The 22,609-nt window shown below is 41.1% G+C and overlaps 1 protein-coding gene across 1 annotated transcript in view; it reads right to left on the reverse strand.

Moving 5' to 3' along the window:
• Positions 1-22,609, reverse strand: part of LOC145395854 (roundabout homolog 1-like) — a 742,719-nt gene that overhangs the window by 489,335 nt on the left and 230,775 nt on the right. The gene's annotated exons all lie outside the window — the stretch shown is intronic.

Here is a 22,609-nt window from a genome sequence, read left to right on the forward strand (position 1 = left end):
GTAAACTGATAACGGGATAGATAGATGTCCGGATCATAAGACATCTGACGGCCTGAAAACATGGATAAATAACGTGGTAATATGGTTGGACAGACGGACAGTTCAATGGCCGTATAACTGATTACAGGGGTTGATCGTAGGACATATGGCTGGCTGGATGGATAGTTGGATGGACGAGAATTTGGATGGATGGATGGACAGACAATGAGATGAATGGATGGCAAGACTGCCTGATCATTCAGCTGAATGGACGAATAGACGAGTGGATAGCTGGAAGGTTGTATGACCGGGTAAATAGATGAATTGAAGTGGTTACAGACGCGGACGAATGATGAATGGAATTGAATAGGTGGTTGGGCAGACAGACTAAAAGACAGATAGATAACAGACAGATAAGTAGACAGATAAAGAGACTGATGAATGACAAGCCGACTGACGGGCAGGTAAATAACTGAAAGACAGGTGGACGGATAATGAGACAGATGGATGCAAACTGGTGGACAGGTAAATAATTGAAGTCAAGTAGAGGGATAAAGGGACGGATGGATTTAATAAGAATGGACTGTGAATTCCCAAATATATACATGTGACCTAGACACTGATGGAGAGGTGAGTAGAAGACAAGAAGGAAAACTGATGACAGGCAGATGCATGGCTGGATGGATATGTGGATGAATGAATGGTAGAAGAGATATTAACGTTATAAGACAGATGCATCGAGGAATGAAAAAATGCCTGATTGGGAGGAGTAACGGGAGCATACCAATCATGTGAAAAGATAGCTGGGTGGAAGGTTAGATACATGGATTAAATAATGGGCAAACATATAAGCTGATGGAGAAGGGAATGGATGGATGGACAAACAGATGGATGGATGGGTGGGTGAATCGATGAATGGACAGACGGACGGGCGGCAATGGACTGTTATACTGACGGATATGAAGACTGATAGACGAATGGATGGATGGAGGCATGAAAGGCCAGATAGTGGAAGAAAATGGTGGATCAATGGATACCGATTAGATGGGCAGGTGATAAGATGGATGGATGGATATAAAAATAATTAGATGGACGATGAAAATCTATTGACAGTAACTGGAAGGGTTGATGGATATGGATCGATGGATGGTTAAACAGAAAAGGGGATAAAAAGACGGATGGATTTAGTTCTAACTCATCTTTCAAAAACACTTTTTCAATATCACCGCCATTTTTCTCTCTCATTATTCCTCCCACCATCCTCCCCCCTCTTTCATTTTCTCTAAATCAGGGAGGAAGGAAGGGAGACGTTGATGATTATGGAGACGGGGAGGGTGGGGAAAGGAGGGAAAGAAAAGGAAAGAGAAAGGGAAAAATCGGTAATATAGGAAAGGGGTAAAAAAAAAAAAGGAATGCAGTGTAATCATGTATGAAGAAGATAGGTAGATGAATGACAGCGAGACAAACCATATCCATTGCTTAACAGACAGAAGAAGAGAGAGATGGACTGCTCTCTCTCTCTCTCTCTCTCTCTCTCTCTCTCTCTCTCTCTCTCTCTCTCTCTAATCATCAACCACTGTAAGTCCATTGCTGGGCTAAGACTTCCCCCAACCTTTTCCACGAATTCCTTGACTTAGTATAGATATATATATATATATATATATATATATATATATATATATATATATATATATATATATATATATATATATATATATTCATTCATCATCCAATCATACGTTGCCCCATGAGGAGCGTAGCAGCCCGGGGCTAGGCAAGTTGGTCCTGACATTTAAGATGAGGGTGACCAGCCTCACTCATCCCTGAGTGGCATTACATGAGCAATAAACCCCAACCATCCCTTGGATATAAGCCTTCACCGGCTCAATCCTACTGGAACGCAATAATTACCCACTAAACCACCAGGCGCCAAAATTTGGCTATATGGTTACCACCCAGCGTAGTAAATGTTTTCCTGGTGTACAGAAAATCATTTGGCTTGTCACTCAGCGTAGAGTTACCCACAGGCAGAAGAAGGAGGAACGAATGAAAGAAAGACAGAAGAGGGAGTGTAAAGTCACCCGTAGGCAGAAGGATGAGGAAAGAATGAAGGAAAGAAAGACAGAAGAGGCTGGAAGGAATGAAAGATGGATGAGAGGAAAGGGCAGACACCCAAGAGCAGCTCTACATCGAGTGAGTGGATGGTGCGCGCCCCCACCTACCACATATATATATATATATATATATATATATATATATATATATATATATATATATATATATATATATATATATATATTAATACATATACAAACCATACATAACTGAATACATGCACAAGAGAGAGGGAGAAAGAGAGGCATATATTGGCGCATGCAGAACTTCACACACACACACACACACACACACACACACACACACACACACACACACACACACACACAAGCTGTTCTCCTTTCCAACAATAAAAAGTAAATAATCCCGGTGAGAGTTCCACTTGTTCCTCTCTCTCTCTCTCTCTCTCTCTCTCTCTCTCTCTCTCTCTCTCTCACACACACACACACACACACACACACAAATTGCCTTTATATTGCTGGGTAATAGAATCATCGAGGCTGTCAGTCTCCCTCGCTCTCTCCCTCCTTTCTTTACACCCTTCTCTCCCTCACTTTTATTCCTCTTCCCCCCGTGTCTTCTCTATACCTGCCTTCTTCCTTCCCTCATCTTAATTCCTCTCTCTCTCTCTCTCTCTCTCTCTCTCTCTCTCTCTCTCTATCTATCTATCTCTCTATCTTTCTCAGAACTGCGATCACTTTCTCTTTACTGCCTAGCATATTCTTTTGGACGAGGGAGGGAGGGTCCATATTTTAGCGTCCGATTTATTTACAGTCGGAGATGAGGTCAGACTTTTATAACCTTCTACGGGCTACTTTATGTGTTTTTCTTCCTCTTCTATTGTGCTTCATCTCTCTCTCTCTCTCTCTCTCTCTCTCTCTCTCTCTCTCTCTCTCTCTCTCTCTCTCTCTCCTTATTGACAGTCCATCTTCCTAATAGCTAATTCATTAACTTATTGTCTTATTCTCTTTTTTTTTGTGTCTATATTCTGTATCATTCCATCCTCTTTAAAATTTTCTGTTTCTTTCGACCTCAAAAGTTACCTTATATACAGGGTGTCCCTGGAGTTATGTCAAAAACTTTGAGAAATGACAGATGAGAGAATTCTAAGCAAAAAATGTTATACGAACATGTGTCCAAATCTCAACCGTTACGGAGCTACAATTACTGGTGACCTTATGGGCGAAAATGGTCTCCTTCATAATTCGCCAACATATAACGGTTGGGATTTGGACACATGTTCATATAACATTTTTTCCTTAGAATTCCCTCCTCTATCATTTCCCAGAGTTTTTGACTTAACTCCCGGGACATCCTATATATATATATATATATATATATATATATATATATATATATATATATATATATATATATATATATATATATATATACAGTATATATATATATATATATATATACTTCTCTCTCCCGTTCCCCTCTCCTGGACTAGCTACCTATCCGTTGATTCACTCTTTCTTTCTTCTTTACCTCCGCCAACGAAGGTTGGAGGAGAATATAAGTTCACCTCTGTTTGTTTGTTTGTCCACAATATCGCAAAAAGTTACCGATGGATTTCAAACAACTATTGTGGATATGTGGGTCATGTGCCAAGGAGGAGTTAATCTAATTTTGGTGGTGATCTGATTTTGATTTCCGGTTCAGGTTTTTTAAATTTTTGTTTACAAGATATCTAAAAATATATATATTTTTGGATTTCATTTAAATTTTGTGGATATGTGGAATATAGGCTAAGAGATGCTAATAGAGTTTTTGTGGTGATCTGTCTGATATAGGCGCTGGGGAGGTATGCACTCTGTGCGTCCTGTCTTCTTATTTTCTACTTCAGTCATTATTCATCTTCAGCTTCTCTTATCGTGTCCATCCGCATTCTTTTTTTCTTTCTTTCTTTTTCTTTTTTGCCTTTTTCAATTTTTTCTCCCCTTGCTACCTCTCTTCTCCTTCCTTCTACCTCATTCCCCCTCCTGCCCTGGCCCTGCGTGCCGCCGCCTCCGCCAACCGTATTATCGCCTCGTGATTATCGCCGTTTTGATTGCTGCCTCACACGGTGCGACGCGGGTGTAGGCCAGGAGGGGAGAGCCTTTTCTTGATGAGCACTTACATAAGTCTGTAGTATTTCAGTCCCTGTTGACCTATGTCTCTCTCTCTTTCTCTCGCTCTCTCTCTCTCTCTTTCTTTCTGTGTGTGTGTGTGTGTGTGTGTGTGTGTGTGTGTGTGTGTGTGTGTGTGTGTGTGTGTGTGTGTGTGTGTGTGTGTGTGTGTGTGTGTGTGTGTGTGTGTGTGTGTGTGTGTGTGTGTGTACAATACGCAACATAACCCGGTGTGGACAGCTAACTGTCAGCTTGAATCAACCTGTGATAAATGCAGTGCGGATCAGTTTATGCAAGTGTTGGCGGGAGCTGTGAGGCAGTTCTTTCCGCTGTTGGACTGACAGTGACTACCAACACGCTGAGCCATGTTCTCGATAGATTTTGAATTTTTCTAAAGCCTATTCCGTACCTATAAATTTTTCCTAACACCTTGAAAATCAATGGCATCCTTCTGTTGCAAACTACGTCGATATGCAAGGAATCCATCAATGTACAGGAGTATTCAGACAATTAATAAACTGAAGGCTAAGGAAGAGGTGATAGGAAGTTACCTATATCAACAAGGGCTCAATTAAGTGACTGTCGGGTCAGCGCGCCATCCATAATGTGAGAGGAAGTATATGCATGAGAGGGTGTGTGGTGGGGTGAATGGTGGTGCATGTTGTGAGGAGCAGTGTGTGTGTGTGTGTGTGTGTGTGTGTGTGTGTGTGTGTGTGTGTGTGATGAGAGAGACTGAGTGTTCCAACTTGTGAGGTACAATTTCTGCTGCTGGACAAGGGAGATTTACTCGTATACACCCGCGCTGACTAAGCGAATGAATGGAAACGCTTTAATCGACGTGTGTGTGTGTGTGTGTGTGTGTGTGTGTGTGTGTGTGTGTGTGTGTGTGTGTGTGTGTGTGTGTGTGTGTGTGTGTGTGTGTGTGTGTGTGTGTGTGTGTGTGTGTGTGTGTGTGTGTGTGTGTAATTCACCGGGTCGGTCAGGATCACTTGATTGGCGTGATCGTCAGCTTTTACCCTCCCGGATGGGAGCTAAGAGCTCATATAGTCCGATCTAAGGGCAAGGCTATGACCTTCACACACGCACACACCCATCCCCTTGCTCAAAGGGGACAGTAATCACCCACTTCGTCAGTGAAACTTTTCGCATCCTGAGCGATGCGCGAACTTCCGTCTACCAGATGGCAAGCGAAAACGTTACCACTGAGCCAGTGACTGTGTGTGTGTGTGTGTGTGTGTGTGTGTGTGTGTGTGTGTGTGTGTGTGTGTGTGTGTGTGTGTGTGTGTGTGTGTGTGTGTGTGTGTGTGTGTGTGTGTATGCGCGCGCGCGCGCGTGTGTTAACAAAACAACTCAATCAGTTTCAACTTGATTTGGACCAGACTTGGAGGAAACTTTGGATTGAACAATAGGTCAAAGGGCAAGGATCCATTTCAAGGTTAACTTTAACAGCTTTCATCCGATTTAAACCAAGCCTGGGAAGAGGCCGAAGGGAAGGCGAGGACAAAGTGAACCAACATGTAGAACAATGAGAGGCGAAGAGGAAGGACAATGACATTGGTTCGACTCTACAACCACAAGAGGTTTAATTACCTCCGCCAAAGAGGTTATGTTTTTGCCGGCATTTGTTTTTTTGTTTTTTTTTGTCTGTCTGTCTGCCTGTTAACAGTATTACTCAAAAAGTTATGAACGGATTTTGACTGAATTTTGTGGACGAGTGGGTCATGGGCTAAGAAAGAACTGATTAATTTACAGGGAGGATTCGAGTCCGAATACGGATTATCCCGCACAATATCCTCAAAAGTTCTCAATGAATTTCAATGAGATTTTGTGGAAAGGTGGGTCATGGACCAAGGAAGAATTGATTAGTTTGGGGGGCGGATCCGAGTCCGGATCCTATATTCCCGGATCTGTATCCAGATCCTTTTTAATGCCAATGACATTTGCGGGGGTAAGCGCTCTCTGGATGCTTTCTACTTTGCATTTTTGTTTGTCTGTCTGTCTGTTAACAGGATCACTCGAAAATTTTCCGAGCGGATTTTGATGAAATTTTGTGGAAAGGTGGGCCATTGGCCAAGGAAGAGATGATTAAATTTGGGGGGGGATTCGGATCCAGATCCTATATCCACGGATCCGGATCCGAATCCTTTTTAATGGCAATGGTATTGGTGGAGGTATTTATCTACCCATCTATCTTCCAATCCATCCATTTATCTACCCATCTATCTACCCATCCATCCATCCATCCTTCCATCCTTCTATCAATCCATCCAGTCACTTTCATTATTCCTATATCCATTCACTTTTACACACTTCATTAACCATATATCTATACATCCACAAATTCCTTCAATCATCCATCCACCAATACAGAATACAGTAGACTACCAATACAACATACATCATTCACACATTCAAAGTAGTCGAAGATTTTCGTCCGTTCCAGCTTATTTACTGAAACTCAGCGGCAGTGTGTGAAAATACTATGGCTCAACACGTTTCCCGTAAGAATTCTTCATGGCAAGCGCAATATTCCTGTGTTAATCTCGTGTTACAGCTCGTGATACAAGACGGAGAATTGACACTTTTACACCCAGTTACAGTGAACAGAGGATATTCATCCATTAAATAATCATATAAATCATCTTATTGTCATACAGACCAGAGAGACACAGTCACCCAGAGACACAGTCTTGTTATCCAAGTATCCAAACGACCACTCATTCATTTATTCGTCCAATCGACAGTCTTCAGGAGGTTATTACTGATCAGATTATCAGTCGAATCATCCATCACGAAGTTTCTAATCACCCATCCATCAGGCTTACTATCCATGGTTATCATTCCAACAGACCAACCAACTGTCCTATTCTACCAGCTTACAACCCATCGAACCATTCAACCATCCATCAGAGTAACCATCCATTGATTCGTCCACCTCCCTTTTACGTTAGTTTCTTTACCCAACTTTCTGTCCTGCTTTGTTAACAAAAAAAATGGGGAGGGGGCGGGCTCTTACTCTTCTGAGCACCATCCTTAAAAATATAAAAAAAAAATTAAAAGTTTGAGAATTTTTTTCCTTACTTTCTGTTATAGCCGCGAGGAAAGAATGCTTTTGTTTCATTATTATTATTATTATTATTATTATTATTATTATTATCTCTATTCTTGTTGTTTTTATTATCATTATTATTATTTTTATTATCATTATTATTATTATTATTATTATTATTATTATCATTATTTTTTTTATTATTGGTATTAATCGTTTATTATACTAGTTAGTGCCCTGATATATTTATTTATTACCCGTCCGCGCCCGGAAGGGCTCGAGGACGGGTATTGCTTTCACTCTGTTTGTTTCTCTGTCCGTCTGTCTGTTAACAACTTTACGCAAATACTACTGGTGCCATTTTGACTAAAATTACAGGGATAATGGGCTATGACCTTCTGATCATCTGATAAAATTTGGGGCCTAACTGAGCCAAGGCCCAGGCAGTACACCCATAAAATGTAAAAAAAAAAAAAAAAAAAAAAATTGCCATAACTCCTTTCAGTTTCGTCATAGCGACATGAAAGCAAAGCCTAAAGGTGCATCTTCCAAATTTGCAACCTGTAACATGCCTTATTACATCAGGGAGGTCACCCCCCAGGTAGCGGTAAGGGGGTCCATGTCGGTGGGTTGGGCCTAAAATTTCAAATGGGTATAAAATCATCAATTTTCACCCGATTTACTCCATGTGACATCATTGACTAGATATTCTGTTGTGTTTATACGTCAGCACTAAAATGACTGCCGGAAACAGATTTGCTCTGGCTTGGCACCGCTTCTTGTTCTTATTTGTGTGGGTCTTACTAACACTGTCCATAATTATATCATTGCTGTTATCATGTAAACCATCACTGTTGTCGTAATGTGTACAATTACATTTCATCAGCTTAAAGGCTGCCTTCGGTGGCCTCTGCTCGATGTCAAAAGGCAAAACATAACTGGGGAACCTGTGGACCAATTGGACTGGAAATTTTATTCTTCAAGTTAAAGCATATTAACGGTACCTTGCTCTAACAAAAACTGCGTAACGTTGCGCTGTCTTTGCTGTTACAGTTACAAACAAACCAACAAACATACAGAAGCCGGATCATCATAATATGGATAATAACAATGACAAATATTCATATTACTCATTCTCTTCTCATGTTTGATGGTAATGTCATTATTATACCTCACTGTGAATAATATGGGGAATGGCAGCTTAAATACGGCACTGTTGTTGTTATTGTTGTTGTTGTTGTTGTTGTTATTATTATTATTATTATTATTATTATCATTATCATTATTATTATTATTATTATTATTATTATTACTATTATTATTATTATTATTATTATTATTATTATTATTACTATTATTATTATTACTATTATTTTTATTATTATTATTACTATGATTATTATTATTATTATTATTACTGTTATTATTATTACTAATATTATTATTATTATTACTATTATTATTATTATTATTATTATTATTATTATTATTATCATCATCATCATCATCATCATCATCACCATCATCATCATCAACAAGAACTTCCTCTGTGTGGTGGGGTACACAACCGAACAAGTATATATCAGGCCTCAGTAACCCCGTCTCCACATCCTGTTTACAATTTTCTTCGTGTATATATTCTTAACAGTATTTTTATAACTTACCTACTGTATTTATTTTTCTACCCATAGCCAGACGCCTTAATCGCGTACGGTTTGGCCACAAACAAATCGCCTCCACGTCGCCCTGCCCTCTGCCATTTGGCAGCTCTCCTTCCAGCTCCTACATCCTTCCCAAAACACTAGAAAATCTAGTTGACTGTAAAATATAGAATGAAATATTGGTTATGGATTTATGCTTATATCAGTTTCATGTTTTCTTTTTCCTTTCAGTAAGCTTACTATGCACCCGTTTGGATGAGATGCTGTTGCTACTGCCCTCTCCGTTAATTTAACTTCAAGCAATAGCCCATGTAAATATTCGGACTTGCTGAATTCTCAGAGGACTGTCTACTCATTTTCTTTTTGTAAATCTTGGTGCTTGGTGGACATTTTTTTAATGAGTCCGACTCTGGACAAAGGCTTCAGAGCCTATCCCAAGGCCCAGTATTCCTCCTACACACCACCACATGTCACTAATTCGGTGCTAACACCCACCGTCCATACTGAATATATGCTAGGGCTGTCTCATGCAGGACTGGTGTATTGGTATCAGTGGGGGTATTTTTACATGTCGGCGAGTTTTCTGCAGATCAGTAAAGTCTGCTTTTATGATATACAGATTCTTAAACTGTTACTTGCCCCAGCTGGGATTCGATCCTGGGTCCACTGGGACCTCCCCCTTATATTATATATATAATTATACAATTCCTTTTATTTCTGATCTTAGTTAACACTGTGTTTTGGAGTCACAAATGATTTTTTTTTTCTTACAACAAATAAGCGTGCTGGATCATCCCTACGTAATGTATACCAACACTGTGAGTGACACAAACACCTGCCAGAGGGTTAATCTGTCAGCTAAAAGTTGAAAGAGGAAGGACAAACACTTGTCCCATGCTCCTCCATACAGACTTCATTCAACCAACTGGATCCCCAGTCCACCCGTGCATCAGGCAATTTCCATTAATCGTTCACACATATTACTGTCGTGTCTGTCAACCTTCTTTACATACCACACTGTAATTTGCAGGTATTACACCACAATTGCTTTTTCCTTGTTTTACTCACTTATAATTATGGTCTACAGTCACATTTTCTCTTTCAGTACATTGCCATTAGTGGTTAGGAGCTACGGCTGTACGTATGTTAGGTTAGGAATAAAAGATAACCTCAGCACCGCTCATCTGCCGGTAATTGCTCATAATCCCAGTTATTAGCGCCGTTAACATTGTTACAGCGTTGGTAATTGTGACTCAGACCTCGGGAGCTGGAAGGAGGAGGAAGCGGGAGAAAGAGGTTTATGAGGGAGGCCTCGTGTTATGTAGTAATAAAGGTTAATAAAGGAGAAGGGAATGGAAATGATACTGCATCAAGCTATGACTGCCACATACATTACTGCACTATAGTTAATAATGTCATATCATCCTAGTTTGGCTCAAGTTGCCATATCACCACAGTATAGCTCATGTTTTGTCTCCACAGTATGGTTCAAGTTGTCACGCCACTACAGTAAAGTTCAAACTGTCATGTCGCTACAGTATGGATCAAGGTGTCAAGAAAATAGAGTAAAGCTCAAGTTGTCACACCACTACAGTATAGCTCAAATTGTCATGCCAGTATGGAATGGCTCAAGTTGTCTTGCCACTACAGAATGGCTCAAGTTGTCTTGCCACTACAGAATGGCTCAAGTTGTCATGCCACTACAGAATGGCTCAAGTTGTCATGCCACTACAGAATGGCTCAAGTTGTCATGCCACTACAGAATGGCTCAAGTTGTCATGCCACTACAGAATGGCTCAAGTTGTCATGCCACTACAGAATGGCTCAAGTTGTCTTTGGACTAAGCATTGATGCCATTACAGTATTGCTTAAGTTGTCACGTTACTACATAATGGCTCAAGTCGTCATGTCGCTGGATCTTTGCTTGAGTTGTCATGCCACAACAACAGATCAAGTCATCATTTGTAGATCGCACCCCTCAACAGCTGCTGCTCATGGCCACACCCCCTCTCTCCATTCCTTGTCTAATCCCGTCCTAAGTTCTTCATTTACCACTATGAAGATATATACATACATACATACATCATCCTATCCTGTATTGTCCCATGAGGAGCGAAGGAGCCCGGGGTTAGGCAAGTTGGTCCTGACACTCAAGATGAGAGTGAACACACACACACACATACAGATATATATATATATATATATATATATATATATATATATATATATATATATATATATATATATATATATATATATATATATATACTCTATACAGGGTGTCCCTGGAGTTATGTCAAAAACTTTGAGAAATGACATATGAGAGAATTTTAAGCAAAAATGTTGTATGAACATGTGTCCAAATCTCAACCGTTACGGAGCTACAATTACTGATGACCTTATGGGCGAAAATGGTCTCCTTCATAATTCGCCAACATATAACGGTTGGGATTTGGGCACATGTTCATATAACATTTTTTCCTTAGAATTCCCTCCTCTATCATTTCCCAGAGTTTTTGACTTAACTCCCGGGACATCCTGTATATATATATATATATATATATATATATATATATATATATATATATATATATATATATATATATATATATATATATATATAAAGTACCGTATATACGTTATATATCGTGGTCATGCACACCACCATACCTCATGGTAATAAACAATACCTCACCACATGTTCTAAGCACCACTACACCAGTACAGTACACCATATGAATATAAACACTGTTCCTCCATAGGGATAACACTTCACATGATCATAAACACTAACACATCACATGGTCATAAACACAGAACTACATGGTTGTAGACACCGCACAACACCATTGCCATAATTAGCACCCCACCACATGATCATATACCCAGTACCACATAATCAGCACCCCACCACATGATCATATACCCAGTACCACATTGTCATAAGCACCACCACTTTAAATGATTATTAACATCTCCATCCACACCACCGCACATGGTCGTGATCATTACCACACCACATGGTCATAAACATCACTAAATCATATGGGTCATAAGCATCATTACACCACATGGTCATAAACATCACCACAATTCAGGTTCACAAACATCACCACACCATATCGTCCAAAGCAACACCAGACCACACAGTCATACAATCCACCACACTACATGGTCATGCAAACAAGCACACCACATAATCAGAAGAGCCATCACATTACATGGTCATATTATACCACCATACCATATGGACATAAGCATCACCACACTATATGTTCATAAGCATCTCCACACTGCATGTTCATAAGCATCACCACACTGCATGTTCATAAGCATCACCACACTGCATGTTCATTCACCACACTGAATGTTCATAAGCATCACCACACTACATGTTCATAAGCACCACCACACTACATATTCATAAGCATCACCACACTGAATGTTCATAAGCATCACCTCACTACATGTTCATAAGCACCACCACACTACATATTCATAAGCATCACCACACTGCATGTTCATAAGCATCACGACACTACATGATCATAAGCATCACCTCACTGCATATTCCTAAGCATCTCCACACTGCATGTTCATAAGCATTACCACACTACATGATCATAAGCATCACCTCACTGCATATTCATAAGCATCACCACACTGCATGATCATAAGCATCACCTCACTACATGTTCATAAGCACCATCACACTACATGTTCATAAGCATCACCACACTGCTTATTCATAAGCATCACCACACTACATGCTAATAACCACCATCACACTGCACTTTTATGGGCACCACCATAACCACATTTTGTAAGTAGACTGTAGCACCAGTCGAGCAGGGCAGTACTCCCAAGGTGGATGGAAAGCTGATGATAGGGAGAGCTGGAGCTCCCGTTTCATCAGCCCTCGGGACTAGGTCCCGACCATCCCCCTTTGCTGAACTTTTTGAGTGTCTCAGTAACAGAGAGTAGGCTAGCATGCTCTCCAGTACAAGTTTCTCTATCAACACCAAACTACATGTACAGTACACACCACACTTCCTTTTCAAAATTTAAAAAGAAAATGGCATCGAATAACATAGCCTCGGAGTCCCCAGGGGAGGGGACCATAAATGCCCCCACCTTCTGCCCCTCTCCCAGTGACGACTCAAGATGCCTGGAACCACTGTCTGACTCTTCTTCTTCATTTCTGCAACATTCGTGGCCTTTCCTCTAACTTTCGCTCTGTTGAGCACCACCTCTCCTTCTCTAAACCTCACCTTCTTTTTATAACTGAGACTCAGCTGTCTGAGGCAACTGACAGCAGACCCTTTTTGTATCCTCCTACTTTCTCTATACTCATTTCAAAGCCAAAGGTGGTTGTTGTGTATATATACACAACAACTTATCTTGCTCTTGTGTTCCTGAACTTGATTCTTCTGAATTCTCTACACTCTGGCTTCGGCTTTCCTGTCATTCTCTGACTAAATATATTTGTGTTGTTTACTTATCTCCTAATTCTACTGACTATCAAAAATTCTTTGACTATCTTACTTCTACGATGGAACACATTCTATCCATTTCTCCTTTCTCTGAAATCTCCATTCTAGGAGATTTCAATGTTCACCACCACCTTTGGCTCTCCTCTCCTTTCACTGATCCACCTGGTGAACAAGCCTACACCTTTTCTATCCTTAATGACCTAGAGCAGCTTGTACAGCACCCTACCCGTATCCCTGATCGCCTTGGAAAGAGTTCCAACATATTTGACCTCTTCCTTACAACTAATCCTTCTGCTTACACTGTTAATCTTTTCTCTCCATTGGCCTTCTCCGATCACAACCTTATCACCTTAACCTGTCCTATCACTCCAGTACGGCCTGCGGACCCTCCAAAGAAACGTTGTCTGTGGCACTTTGGAGCTGCAGACTGGAAGGCCCTCAGGCAGTACTTCTTTGATTTTCCCTGGAATGATTATTGCTTCCATGGCCGGGAGCCATCTGGGTGTGCCTTGCGCATTACAGAGGTTATTCTTTCGGGCATGGAAGCATACATTCCTTTCTCATATCCTTTGACTAATGCACGAAAGCCTTGGTTTAATCACACTTGTTCTAATGCTGTCCGCAACAAAGAGAGGGCCTATAAAAGGTACCGGAGCCAACCCACCCCTGAATCACATCTTTTATACGTTTCTGCCCGGAATCGTGCTAAGTCTGTTCTTCGCTCTGCTAAAAATAATTTCATCCATACTAAGTGCTCTCAACTCTCCAACTCGAATTCTTCCGGCTCCTTTTGGCACCTTGCCAAAAACCTTTCTAACAACTTTACCTCATCATCCTTCCCTCCTCTTTTCTACTCTGATGGCTCTGTAGCTATTTCTTCTACTGATAAAGCAGATCTCTTCGCTCAGACTTTCTCCTCCAAATCAACCTTAGACGATTCCGGTGCTGTTCCTCCATCACTTCTCCCCTCTGACTTCTTTATGGCTGACATTAAAATTTCTTCAGCTGATGTATTTTCTGCTGTCACAGGCCTCAATACTAATAAGGCATATGGGCCTGATGGAGTTCCTCCTGTTGTTCTCAAGAACTGTGCTTCTGTGCTTACACCCTGCATAGGCAAACTCTTTCACCTTTGTCTGTCAGCTTGTACCTTTCCTTCTTGCTGGAAGTTTGCTCTCAATCAGCCAGTCCCAAAGAAGGGTGACCATTCTCAACCCTCTAACTATCGTCCAATTGCTTTAACATCCTCTATCTCAAAAGTTTTCGAGTCTGTTCTTAATAGAAAAATTTTAAAGCATCTTTCCTATCACAACCTTCTTTCTGATCGTCAGTATGGGTTCCGTCAGGGATGCTCCACCAGCGATCTTCTCACCTACCTTTCAGACTCCTGGTCATCCTCCTTTCGGGACTTTGGCGAAAGCTTTGCCATTGGACTTGACATCTCTAAGGCTTTCGATCGAGTCTGGCATAAATCTTTAATTTCCAAACTGCCCTCTTACAGTTTCTATCCTTCTATCTGTGCCTTCATCTCTAGCTTCCTTTCTGGTCGTTCTATAGCCGCTGTTGCAGACGGCCATCATTCTTCTCCTAGATCAATTAACAGTGGTGTTCCTCAGGGCTCTGTCCTATCACCAACTCTCTTCCTTTTATTCATCAATGACCTTCTAAGCTGTACATCTAACCCTATCCACTCATACGCTGATGACTCCACCCTTCACCTTTCCATTCGATTCCCGCAACGTCCATCTCAGCAGTTACTTCAACAAACAAGGGATGAGGCTATGGCACACCTAATGTCTGACTTGGCTCATATCTCTAACTGGGGTAAAAATAATCTTGTTGTTTTTAATGCATCAAAGACTCAGTTTTTGCACCTATCAACCCAACGAAATCTTCCACAGGTATACCCACTAATGTTTGATAATATTCAGCTTAATCCTGCATCATCCTTGAACATGCTTGGGGTTTCATTTACTCGGGACTTGTCTTGGAAAGATCATATTACATCTCTTGTAAAATCTGCTTCCAAGAGATTGGGTGTGCTAAGCCGACTCCGTTCCTTCTTTACCCCTGCACAATTGTCGACTCTATACAGAGGTTTTATCCGCCCCTGTGTAGAGTACAATTCTCATGTGTGGGGAGGCTCCCCACATACAGCTCTTCTCAATAGGGTGGAGTCAAAGGCTTTTCACCTCATTAACTCTCCTCCTCTTACTGACTCCCTTCAACCTTTGTCTCTTCGCCGCACTGTTGCATCTTTATCTCTTTTCTATCGCTACTTCAATGGTCACTGCTCCTCTGAACTGTCTGCATGCATTCCTCCACCCTTACAACGGGCGCGTAGCACCCGTCTAGCAGCAAACTCTCATCCCTTTTCTGTCCAACTCTCTAATTCAAGAGTTAACCGTTACTCCCAGTCCTTCATTTTATGCAACAGGTCAACTCTGGAACTGTCTCCCTCTGTCTGTATTTCCTACTTCCTATGATCTCCAGTTTTTCAAACGCAGTGTGTCCTGGCATCTGGAAATGATCGGATCTTGAATTTGGCTCTCTCTTATATTTTGTTTTTCTCTTGGAAGGAATAGTTTTGCAGGCTCATTGCCTTTGGTTCCTCCTTCTTCACATAAAAAAAAAAAGGCTCATATATTTTATTCCAGTCAGTAATATCGTTCATAATCAAGATTTGGTTGCTCACAATCCACTTTTATTTGGCAACGTTTTTACTGTTTACGAAAAACGATCCAGATGACAAACATTATTGTTTGCTTCACATAACACTGAGAAGCAAAAAAAAAAAAAAAAAAAAAAAAAAAATAGTGTCCCAAGGATGAAAATACCTGACTGATAACGGTATTCTTTGCACTCATTCTAAATATGTTTGGGAAATTTTTCTCTCACGTAAGGTTTTTCAGTGACATGCAATTTAATTTAAAAAAAACAAACATAAGTTTACTTAATAAAATATGATTAAAGAGATAAATTTGTGGTTCAAAAAGTATCTTTATTCGATTTTCTGTGGTACTTTGCCTCAGCAATGTCTCTCTTGAGAGTCCGGCAGTAGACAGCCAGCATACTGGGGCTCCAATTGCCATGGTAACTCTTTTCCTAGTTAATGTCCTTATGAAAAAGCTCACCGTGTTTATCACTCACCACACCCAGGTTTTCCGGCAAAAGTGCCCAAGTGAGATTCCCCCAAAATGGAACATTAATGACAAATTGAACTCCATTGCTTGGAAAGACTTAGGACGGTCACCCACTATTGGCCAGCTCATGCTGCCTTTATTGTTAGTCGCATTTTCTTACTTGGTTCCTTTTGGCCAGCTCCACATTGTCCTTATTGTTAGTCACATTTTCTTGCTTGGTTTCTTTCCTGTTTAATTGTGCCCGGCACTTCAGCCCTTCAGCAATAACTGATTCCTACCAAACTTGGACACAATGACCAGCCTATGACCTAGTTGCATCCGCAAGGCTTTGGTTGCTAGGCAACTAGAGTATTTATGTCCTAGCAAAGGCAAAAAAAAAAATCGTACTTTTCTCGTTTTGAGCTGCAGAAGCATTGCTAATTGGCGTAGAAAGCTCTAACTTCTTTAGGCGTAATCTTGAGTTCATTCCTGATCAGAAGTGTGTCATCCATTTTCCTCTCTCTCCTCTAGTTTTTGGGTGGCAACCCCGTGAAGATTGGTCTCAGCATCCCCTGCAACCAGTGCCGGTTTTCAAAAATGTCCCACTAGTTTCCCAGTGGCTCAATGGAACTGAATGAAAATTTGCATGTTTATAGACATTGACTAGTACTACAACTTTCTATCATGCGCCTATGTGCTACATTGGCCAGGTCAGGGGTCAAAGGTCATCAAATGCAAAAATGGTGAAAATAGCTAAAATCACAAATATGTTTGGGCGAAATGCTAAGGCTCTGAAGATTATTAAGCCAGGGCCCTGATTCTTGGGTGGAATGTTGCATTGGAGTACCTCCATATAAAAGTGACATTTTGTGTCGAAACTCACTTCCAGTTGCTAGCAGCACCACTAGAATTTGTACTTCAAGTTGGTCATTCTGCGAATTTCAAGTTCCCTAGCTCCACAGTGGGTGGATGGAATCGAATGAAGCTTTGCAGTCTTATAGACATTAATGAGTAATACAAATGTGCTTCATACATGCATGACCTATATCTGCCAGGTCAGGGGTCAAAGGTCATCAAGTGCAGGAAATATGAAAAGTGCTAAAATTATGACCTTGCTTGCATGGAATGCTAAGGCTCCAAAGATTATAAAGCCATGGCCATGATTCTTGTGTGCAATGTTACATTGGAGCACCTCCATATAGAAATGAATTTTGGTGTCAAAACTCACCTCCAGTCAGGGGCTGTGTAACCAACAATTTGTACCCTAGGTGGGCCATTCCACGAATTTCAAGTCCTCTAGTTCCACAGTAGGCAGATGGAATCGAATGAAGCTTTGCATGTTCACAAACGTTAATGAGTACTACTTGGTCAGCTTTGACCTGGCCATCATTGCCTTTCGGCTTGTCCTGTTTAATTGTGGCAGGTACTTCTATCCTTCAGAATTAACCAATTCCTACCAAATTTGCATACAATAACTTGCCTATGGCCTAGTTGTGTCTGCAAGGTTTGGGTTGCTAGGCAAACTCTCGTTGCCTAGCAATGGCAAAAAAAAAAAAAAAAAAAAAAAAATTGTACTTTTCACGTTTTGAGCTGTAGAAGCATTACTAATGGGCACAGAAAGCTGACTTGTTTAGACAATCTTGAGGTCATTCCCTATTGGAAGTGTGCCATTCATTTTCCTATTTTCTCTTGTGTTCAAGTGACAGCCTTGCGAAGACTGGCCTCAGCATCACTAGCAACCAGTGCTGGTTTTCAAAAATGGTCCTCCCCCCCCCCAGTTTCCCAACAGCCAGATGGAAATGAATGAAAGTTTTCATGCATATAGACACTCACTAGTACTACAACCTTTTATGTACACCTATGTGCTACATTGGCCAGGTCGGGGTCAAAGGTCATCAAATGCGAAAACAGTTAAAATGGCTAATATCACAGCTATGCTCGTGCAAAATGCTAAGGCTCCAAAATTTATGAAGCTAGGGCCGTGATTCTTCGGTGGAATGTTGCACTGGAGTACCTCCATACAAAAATGAATGGAGTACCTCCATACAAAAATGACATTTAGATATGAAATTCAGTTCCAGTCACTGGCACCACCACTTAAAAATTGTACCTCTGGTGGGCCATTCCACGAATCTCAAGTTCCTAGCTCCACAATGGGTGGTTGGAATTGAATGAAACTTTGCGTGCTTACCAGTGTTAATTAGTACTACAAGTGTGCTTCTCACATGCATGACCTGTATCTGAGAGGTCAGGAATCAAAGGTCATCAAATGCAGAAGATATGAAAAGCACTAAAATCATGACCTTCCTTATGCAGAATGCTAAGGCTCCAACGGTTATTAGGCCAGGACCATGATTCTTGGGTGGAATGTTTTCCTGGAGTACCTCCATATAAAAATGACCTTCAGTATCAAAACTCACTTCTGGTCGCTGGCAGTGCTACCTATAATTTGTACCTCGGTTAGGTCAAAGCTTGGTCTGCTTAGAGATGGACATTGTTGCCTACCAGCTTGTTTCAGGAAAGTTTTCGGCCTAGTGATTTCCCCAAAAGATTGTGCAGACACTTTTGAAACTCTGCCATGCTGGTGTCTCAACTTCATTCAGCTCTCCTCATCTCTCATTTCTTAACAATTCTCTGATCTGAGGGCCAACAAAAATACTTTCTTTAATCTTAGCATCACTGATATGGGGAAACTTATTTCTCAAGTACTTCAATCCATTTTGGATTTTATACGTCACTTAAACAATGTTTATAAGTCCAAGACTGTTGTGCAAAAGAGGAAGGTACAATTTTTCAGGGTCAAGAAGTGGATTGTTTGCAACAATTTTCTTGCCTAGAACGAGTGAGGTACGTTTTGGCCAGTTCTTCTGAATGTAGTATTTTGGCTTGTCCCAATTGCTCCATTCACATAAAAAACAACAGTAGTGTGTGTAACCTAGCTGTAACCCTAGAAAAATTGCAATGACCTTTAGATATACACAAATATTCCACTTGTATTTCTGATACTGAACTTTCCCTAAAAGAAACGTCATATTTTTGTATGACTCTTTCATGACTGCAGCATGTGCAGTAAATATTTCTGCTATGAAGAAGGACCACAGTTAAACTGGCGTTTAAGGAATCAGTGAACAAGCACCACTGGTCCACATTGTGTCCATGACCAAGATCCTCCATGACTGAATTAACATCTTTACAAAACACAAATCTGTCCTCTTGAAAGAACCATTCTTTGAAATCATCATGACGACCACAGAAAAAAAAAAAAAAAATGGTATCACGGTGCAGTAGATTCCATCCCTTAAATCTTGAACCTTAAAGTTCAACCAGCTTCTTTGTTAAAATTCAAGTCACGAACAAGATCATTCAGATCTCCTTGTGACAAATGTGGTTCATTGGTAGAACGATTAGCCTGGAGTGTCGGATCAGAAATTTCTTCATCTTTTTCCTCGTGATGTCCTTCAGCTTCGTTTGATTTCGCATCATTAAAATTATATATCTGGAGTATTTGGTACTGGACGTTCAGCACAATGGAGAACTGGTCTCCTTACATATGTCTATCTATCAATCTATAGAGAGTGTGTGAGGAACATATATATATATATATATATATATATATATATATATATATATATATATATATATATATATATATATATATACAGTATACCGTATATATATGAGTGTGTGAGGAAGAGAGGTTTGGAAGTTGGTGAGGCTAGGAACCTGACAAGAAATCGAGCAGGCTGGATGAATATTGTGAGAAGTCCATGATTAGGGATTTGGCACACCTTTTTAACCAGACAGCGTCCGGACTGACTCTATTGGGTACGTTTATGTGAAGCTGCAGAACGTAGCAAATGTTTTTGGTGTATCAGATAGAGCCAGGATTCTGAGGGATTGAATGGTGAATGAATGGAAGCGTGGGACATTGGATTGGGCAAATTTGGGCTGTCTGGTCATTGTTACTCCTCACCCTGGCCTAGGGTGGGAAAGGTGGTCCGGATGATGATGATGATGATTTTTTTTTTATAACAGGATGGAGGAAGGAAAAACAAATGAATAAAAAAAAATAATCCATACACCAGATTACTGGTGTCCTCTGTTCATAAATATCTGTAAGAGTTAGACTTGAACAGCTGTGGGTTGAAATTTGGGGGGAAACAACTCTGGGGAAGCGAATTCCAGAGAGATGCAGTTCGGGGAATGAAACAATTCTGATAGGCAGAAGTTCTGCAATATGGCTGAGTGACATTCCAGTCATGAGCGCTACCAGATGCCCATGTAGCATGAGGGAAGGCATGGAGAGGTGACACCATGGATGCAACTTCGTCTGAGAATTTGCCATAAAAATATCTGTAAAATAATGCATGGGAGGTAACATTCTTTCTTCATTGCAGGGGAGGTAGTTTATTTGTAACGGCAGGGTTGTTAATAATTCAAACAGCTTTGTTCTGAATTTTGTCTAGTTGTTTTAATGCAACCTCTCCACATCCATTCCACAAGGGTGAGCAATATTCAAGCTGAGAGTGCGCATGACTCTTAAAAATTATAGCTAACTGCTCATCAGTGAAGAAGTTAAAGACTCTGTACGATAATCCAGGTTTTATTTGAGGCAGTTTTAGCAAGTGATCTAACATGAGAGGTCCAACTGAGGGCATTGTTAAGTAAGATGCCAAGAATTTCAATACTTTTGGAGATGGGAATATTAATAGCACTGAAGGTTTAGGAAGTGGAGAGATGGTATGGGGCACAAGGGCTTAAGGGTAAATGTGGATAAAACAAAAATGATGATATCTAGGGTTGGTGGTGGTACTGTCAAAGACGAGGAAGAGTGGCCATGTGCAGTGTGCCACAAGGGCGTGGGAAGTAATTCCATCTTGTGCGGTGTTTGTGATAAATGGGTGCATAAGAGATGTAGCGGTATCACAGGTAGACTGCGAGATAATGCTGATTTTATGTAATTCACCGGGTCGGTCAGGATCACTTGATGGTCGTGATCGTCAGCTTTTACCCTCCTGGAAGGGAGCTGAGAGCTCAAATAGTCCGATCTAAGGGCAAGGCTGTGACCTTCACACACCCACACACCCGTCCCCTTGCTCAAGGGGGACAGTAACCACCCACTTCGTCAGTGAAACTTTTCGCAACCTGAGCGAGGCGCGAACTCCCGTCTACCAGATGGCAAGCGAGAACGTTACCACTGCACCAGTGAGTGTGTGTGTACCGCGTGTCACGGAGAGCAGGTGGAGATTGTCAGACATGAAAGACTTGAACTTGCTGGTGAATCTCTTGAGTGTGTGGAAGAGTTTTGTTATTTGGGAGACATGTTGTGTGCTGGAGGTCGGGCTGGAGCTAGCTCTGTGGCTAGGGTGAGAAGTGGTTGGAAGAAGTTCAGGGAGCTCTTGCCTCTCCTGACACTGAGAGGACTCTCCCTACGTGCTAAGGGGTCTTTGTATGCAGCATGTGTTAGGAGTGTAATGCTGTATGGTAGTGAGACCTAGGAAGTGAAGGAGGAGGATATTCACCGGCTGAGATGTACAGAAATGACAATGATTAGGTGGATGTGTAGTGTGTCCCTGCGTCCAAGGTCTGGGGGGGCTGGGTTCACAATGGAAGAGTTGAGAGGTAGGATGGGACTGGAGTGTATTGGTGTTGTGATGAGGAGAGGTAGATTGAGATGGTTTGGACATGTGGAGAGGATGGGGGGTGATAATTGGGTGAGGAAGGTGAGAAGTGTTAATATTCAGGGTGGGGTTACGAGGGGTAGACCGAGAAAGACATGGGACGAGGTCATTAAGTGTGACCTCAGAGTTAAGGGACCGAACAGGGAGGCTGCAATGGATCGTGCAGCATGGAGAGCCGCCATTAGGTGACCAAGGCTGACGCATGCAAGCATGTTGGAGCCTTTAAAAATGAAAACGAAGGTAATGCACGAATCTAGCAATATCTGTCTATTAGTAAATTGTATATATTTAGTTTTACTAGTATTAAATGAGACAAGGTTGTTTTGTCCCCATTCACTTATCGTAGATAGGTCCTGATTTATGGAGATGGCTGTACTGAGTTGAGAGGTGGAGATATT

Source organism: Coenobita brevimanus, chromosome 4, assembly GCF_032717465.1.
Source record: "Coenobita brevimanus isolate Jiangsu-jjx chromosome 4, ASM3271746v2, whole genome shotgun sequence".
NCBI classification, from domain to species: Eukaryota; Metazoa; Arthropoda; class Malacostraca; order Decapoda; family Coenobitidae; genus Coenobita; species Coenobita brevimanus.